We start from the raw sequence: 6,747 nt of genomic DNA, 5'->3' as shown, positions 1-6,747 counted from the left end.
ATCCAGAAGAGCCTCGTGTCTGAGGGAGTTTTCAAGGATTAGTGACAAATAAAATTTCTTTGCAATCCCTTTCTCAGAGAGATTGCCTAAGAATTTCCGTCCAGGTGGTTGGCTAGGAATAACGGAAGCTGGATCAGCATGTGATCTCTTGTCCTGATCGACCTGGACTACCAAGATGGTGCTGGGAGGACCAGACTTGGTATCTCTCTGTTCTTAGTCCCCAGCTGCAAAGTACGATATCTCGTACTACTCGTACCGATGGTGGCCTGTCTACACACCAATACAGGTCTTCCTTGGATGCCTTTGGTGGAGTTTGTGAAGACACTGGGTTTGTAGTCGGGGCTATGCACTTTACACACAGCACGTTAGCTTTCTTTTTGGCTTTTTCATCCTCAAACTTCTGGAGGAGGCCTCTCATGATCTCACGTATTTCTTTGTGGAGGCTTGAGTCCCCATTCTTACCTGTGTGCCTGGACCGGTCTCTTTTACTGGAGTCTCGGTTCCAAGTACTTTTAGTGTTGTGCCCAGGTGGTCCCTGATGTGGGTGTCTTGAAACCTGCCATCCTTGGGATCGGCCACCTGGGTACTGTCTGTCATCGGGGTGATCTTCCCAAATGGTGGGCTTCTGCCACTGTCTGGGTTTGAACTTATTACCCCGATTTTCACCAGATTCGGAGCCCTCTCTGGTTCCAAAGTCACTTTGGTTTTGTTGGGACCACTGCGGTTTTGCTTGTGGTCCACCTCAATCCCTTGGTCGGCTTCTGACAGATGGTTTTGTCTGTCGAGGGGAGGTAGTGGCAGAACCGGTATGGGGTTTAAATGACCCCCGGAGGTGCCTTGGTACTTCAAGGCTGAGAATCGTTTCCTCTTCAAGTTTACCCTCTCTTTTACATTGTTTAGCAAAATCTTTCACAGCAAGGTCACGCAGGTATTGTATGGTAGCCTCATTGGGATCTCCCAGGATTCCCAAATGATGACTTGTGGTAGGGTGTAGGTTCTCAAGGAACAAGGTTTTAAAGTTAAGTTCTTCTTCCATACCTGGTTCATTTCGGGTGCCGAAATAGGTACAGAGAAGCCGGTTATAATATCGCTGGGGCGGTTCACTCTTGCCTTGCTTGATGGCCATAGCGGCAGCTAGGCCTATCCGAACTGAATGGTCCAAGTATTCTTTTTCTAATGCTAAGCTAAGTGTAGCAAAGTCCTGTTGCACCTCTGCTGGTTGATGCTGAATGACCCGGCTAACCTCGTGGCTGGAAGTCTGCTCAATGAAGTAGATGTAATGTTCACCGGTAGCATGAGTGAAATCCCTGAGGTAATAGCGTATGTCATTTAAATATGCACGTGTCAGGGGAGCCTCCTGGAGTTGGCTCAAAACGGTTAATGAGTCGTGCAATCTTGTCCAGTTCTCTGTGGTTAAGAACTGTGGTAGGATGCAAATGAGTGGGAAGGAGAGACGGTGTCTCGGGATACCCATGATAAGGAGGTTGGAGCTCCTAAAGATGCGACATGGGTTCTGATAGAGGTTCAGGACGCAACTCCTTGCGGTGAACGTTTGCGTTCCATTTTCCTACATGACTCTTTGTTCCGATTCTCCCTGTGGTTGGGAGTTTAATTGGAGTTCATATTTTAATGATTGAATTTCGGCACTGAGATGTTCATTTTGTGCTTGAGTATCAGCTAAAAGAGTTTGTGTCTCTCTCAGATGTCTCCGCATCTCACGATTCTTCAACTTTTCTGACTCCAAAATGTCTTCATGCTTTCCCGCATGACTCTTCAAAGTTTTAAGCTCAATGTACGCCTGTTTGAGTAAATCATGAGTTTCTCTTTGTTCCTGATGCATGGAACTAAGTTAATTTTTTAATTCCCCAATTTCATGGTCACGTTCCTGAAGGATTTCTTTTAGGAGTAAGGCTTTTTCTTCAGCTTCTGTGTCAGATGTGGTATCTGATTCAGAGGACTGATCTGGGGAAGCCTTCAGGTCTTCCACGTTTTTCTCAGTCAGGGTCAAAGACTGTTGTGCTTCTTCTAACTGCTGTTTCAGGAGTTTACGAGGTCTATTAGAAAAGTATCCGACCTTATTATTTTTCAAAAACCATATGGATTTGAATCACGTGTGATTGTGTCAGACAAGCTTGAACCCTCGTGCGAATGCGTGAGTTTTTCCACGCCTGTCGGTTGCGTCATTCGCCTATGAGCAGGCTTTGAGTGAGGAGTGGTCCACCCCCTTGGCGGATTTTCATTGTCAGGAAATGGCGGAATGATTTGGGCTTTTTTTCCATCAGAATTTTTTCAGAAACTGTTAGAGAGTGGCAGCTGGAAACCATTAGAAAAACTTATCTGGCTTTCGGTGAAAATGTTACAGGCTTGGTAGAGAATAAGGAGTGTTACTGTCACTTTAAGGACGGCCCCCAGCGGCTGTGGGGTGCGCCGCACTCCAAAGCCGCCATCGACAGGCTGAACGACCATTTCATTTCTAAACGGATGGCTGTTTGGATCCATGACCATCGTGTGCCATTTCTCTGGTTATTACAAGAGCTGGACATCAACCATTTTCCTGGCAGATTTCACTTTTAACAAGAGATTTTGTCATGGAAAGCCGAGCGGAGGCTTTGCGCATCATGATGGACTCGCTACTGGAGCAAGACAAAACCACCTCCATTTTGGTCTCACAGGACGGCTTTGAGATGGCGTTCAGACAGCTGTCGGTGGTTTTTCCATCAAGTGATTATCCGAGAAATTGTGGATGTGCCTGGACATGCCAGAACATGTCCCGTGAGGCTTCATCACGGCGTTGCTGTGCGCCATGCGGCACCGCCGTGATGCGCGAAGCCTCCGCTCCCCTTTCCATGACAAAAACTCCTGTAACAGTGGAATGTGCCATTCATTTCCAAACTGGACGCTGTGTTTTATCCGGGACGTCATCTGACTAGCACAGAAATTGTGAAAAGACGTGGACATCAGCACTTTTTCGGCACATTAAGACAGACGTGCGGAGGAATTCCGCATGGTGCACAGCAACGTCGTGATGAAGCCTCACGGGACATGTTCTGGCATGTCCAGGCACATCCACAATTTCTCGGATAATCACTCGATGGAAAAACCACCGACAGCTGTCTGAACGCCATCTCAAAGCCGTCCTGTGAGACCAAAACGGAGGTGGTTTTGTCTCGCTCCAGTAGCGAATCCATCGTGACGCGCGAAGCCTCTGCTCGGCTTTCCATGACAAAATCTCTTGTTAAAAGTGAAATCTGCTGGAAAATGGTTGATGTCCAGCTCTTGTAATAACCAGAGAAATTGCACACGATGGTCACGGATCCAGACAGCCACCCGTTTAGAAATGAAATGGTCATTCAGCCTGTCGATGGCGGCTTCAGAGCGCGGCGCGCCCCACAGCCGCTGGGGGCTGTCCTTAAAGCGACAGTAACACTCCTTATTCTCTACCAAGCCCGTAACATTTTCACCGAAAGCCAGATAAATTTTTCTAATGGTTTCCAGCAGTCTCTAACAGTTTCTGAAAAAATTCTGATGGAAAAAAAGCCCAAATCATTCCGCCATTTCCTGACAATGAAAATCCGCCGAGGGGGTGGACCACTCCTCACTCAAAGCCTGCTCACAGGCGAATGACGCAACCGACAGGTGTGGAAAAACTCACGCATGCGCACGAGGGTTCAAGCTTGTCTGACGCAATCACACGTGATTCAAATCCATATGGTTTTTGAAAAAAATAATAAGGTCGGATACTTTTCTAATAGACCTCGTATTCTCCTGGAACAATTCGATGTTTTGCTCTTTCTGCCTCTTTAGAGAAAGAATTGATTCCTCCATGAGCGATTCTGCGTGTCTGAGCTTCAGGGTTGTGGCAACGGCTAACTTGCCAAGCACTGTAGCCAGGTTTTTCTCTTTCACAGTTGTTGCCAATGTCTGACTGATGAGTTCAGACATTTCAGCAAGTACACCTTCATGTGTGGCTTGTTGCAGGTTGTGCAAGTAGCCAGGCAGTATTCCGGTGGTTAGGTCAGACAGTACATCTTCTAAAAGCACGCCTGAGTTGCTACGATTTGGGCTTTCCATGTCTGTAGAAGTAACTGGTTTGTCGACAATGGGCGTGGCCATGTTGGCTTGCTGGTTCTGGTGGTTAAGACAGCATCCACACCCGAGACAAAACAATAAAGATTCAACAACAAAATAATAAGATGAGCGATAATAAAAGTATTTACAGATGAACCAGCTGCAGAAGTTTGAACTGGATTAGTGGGTTAACTGCAGATGAAACCAGCAGTGGAGAATTTACACGAATGTAAAAGGAAATTTTGAAAGGAGTGTTATTCGTAATATTATGTACACACAAGTGAAAACTTTTCTTTGTTTGGTTATCGTGATGTAACACCAATATTCTCTATCTAGAATTGCTATGAGTTACAATTTAGTAAAGCTCTAGCACTTTTACTTTAAAAAGAAATCACTCGAATTGTTGTGTGTTGGGGGGTGTGGCTGGATATTTTGGTGTTCTTTTCTTTTCTTTGCTCTTCAGGTGGCATGGAAACTGATTTGTCTGTGGAGAAGGTGCTGGCTGAAGAGTTCTCACCCTCATCAACATCATGTGTAGCACCTGTGACTGGTGCTCACATGCAACCTTAAAGACTTTCAGCTGAAGCAGATAATTGGATGGCGTTCTGCATTTAAGTCATGTGTGATTCAAGCAGAACTGCCGGGAACTCGACCTTGTGATGTTCGTTTGTGAGACGCTGAGGACCGCACCTGGGTTTGACACATCGAGCCCGTGAAGCAGGGAGGGGTGAGGACACATGCTGTCAGCACACATTAAAGGTGATTAAGTGTTTGATTAATTGTTGATAGTAACTTGGTGTTTTGTTACACAGTATACTTGAATTGTGATGAGAATTGTGCAGCTTGCTTCTCACTGCTGTGGCGTGCGGATAATTGATCCTCCACCTGTTGTGAGAAGCTACTCTTTTGCATAAAGTTAAAAAGATACAGACCTGAATGTGTTGCTGATAGCGTGTGTCTTTTGAAAGATATTGTTGTAACTGCTGACTTACCTCACCTCTTCTTTGCTTCACAGAGAGTCAGTTTGTCGTGTCCACCTGGGGGGTGTTTGGCGGTGGTAGTGGGTCCAGGAGCGCCGGGCTTTGATCCTTACGGGCACTGGAGAGCGTGCCAACAGTCACTCCACCAGAAGGACGCTATTTTTGTTTTTACACTTTTTATGCACAGCGGGTGGAATAAATATATTGTTTTTGGAACCGCTTTTCTGGTTATTTGTAGCGCTGGGTTCCGTCTGACGCAGGTCCGCTCCTCAACCCGCGTCGACACATAACACGAATGAGATATTCGTTTAATATGGTAGTGGAAACTTATTGATTTTTTTTATTAAATTATTTTCTGACTAATCATAATTAAAAAGGATTGAAACTATTTATAAAGTTCATTCGCTAATTGTGAAAACAATAAGAGTAAATCAATCAAAATTAAGCAACTCAATCCACTAGAAATATGCGCATACACTTGATTAATAATAAAACAGTAGAATAAAAGAGTAATATTTCCAATTGGAATTAAAGAAGTGACTCAAAAGAGTCACTTTGGGTCCAAAGGTTGTTATAGCCGAGGGGTGGCAGTGGGGATAAGCTCCCATTCTCTATAAAATGCCCTTCAAGGCGTGCGCCTCAAATAGCCTCTGACAACCAGGTCCAGCTCTTAGCCTGCTCGTGTGGCAGAGTCCTTCAGGCAGTCCATTGTTGTTTTACAACCTCATTCTGGCAGCTCCTGTGATGGCGTTGGTGCCAAACCATAATAGCTTTGCCGTTCCATTTGGGTCCATCAGCGACATGGAGAGGGGGAACAAGCTACATGAGCAACAGTCTGTCCCCCATATTGCATTACCCATGCTCACACCCGCACACCCTAGCGAGAGGGTATTTTCAACCACTGGGGACATTGCAACTGCCAGCAAATCTGCACTTACTGCTGACAATGTGGACAAGTTAATTTTTCTGGCAAAAAAGGAAGTTATTTTTTATAATATTTCATACATTTGTTGTTTATTTGAGAACATTTTATTTAACTTATTACCAGGCAGCACTTTGCAATTATTTCATTTTCCTGTTTGTATAATGCTACAATAAATTGTTGGTTTAAATAACAAGCAAATTTAGTGTTGCATTTTGTTCCCATACTGTCCCGAAAATGAACCGAACAGTGACCTCAAAACCGAGGTATGTTTCAAACCATGATTTTTGTGTATCGTTACACCCCTAATTTGTGTCCAGCTTTTTTGGGTCCAAGTTCATGACAGAATGAACGGGCCAAAAATGGACACAGCAGGCTCCACCTCTCTCCATGTTGAGGCCCTGTCACATCTTGACAATTTAGCCAGAGTATGCCAATCATATCAAAAAACAATAGCACAAGTTAAGGGTAAGTTTTTATAAGTTAAGAGCACGTTGAAAACACGCTGAAGCTCGCTGATATACTTCTTAATAAGCTGACCTCCTCAAAAAAATTTGGGCATGCTGAAAATTTTCAACGCAAGCCAGAGTGTGATTCATATGTCCTGCACATGCTGGACATAAGTTGTAGGTAAGTTATGTGATTGTTCGCACATGTTTCTTGTAATTTACTTATATGTCTATACGTCTATTAATGCTGGTCACTGATTGGCTGAAAGCTGCGTTCCTCATGCAGATCAACTGTTTCATTCACACATGGAGTAAATCTGACCTGTTC

The sequence above is a fragment of the Thalassophryne amazonica genome, chromosome 18 (assembly GCF_902500255.1).
Source record: "Thalassophryne amazonica chromosome 18, fThaAma1.1, whole genome shotgun sequence".
Classification (NCBI taxonomy): Eukaryota; Metazoa; Chordata; class Actinopteri; order Batrachoidiformes; family Batrachoididae; genus Thalassophryne; species Thalassophryne amazonica.
This window is presented reverse-complemented; position numbering follows the sequence as displayed.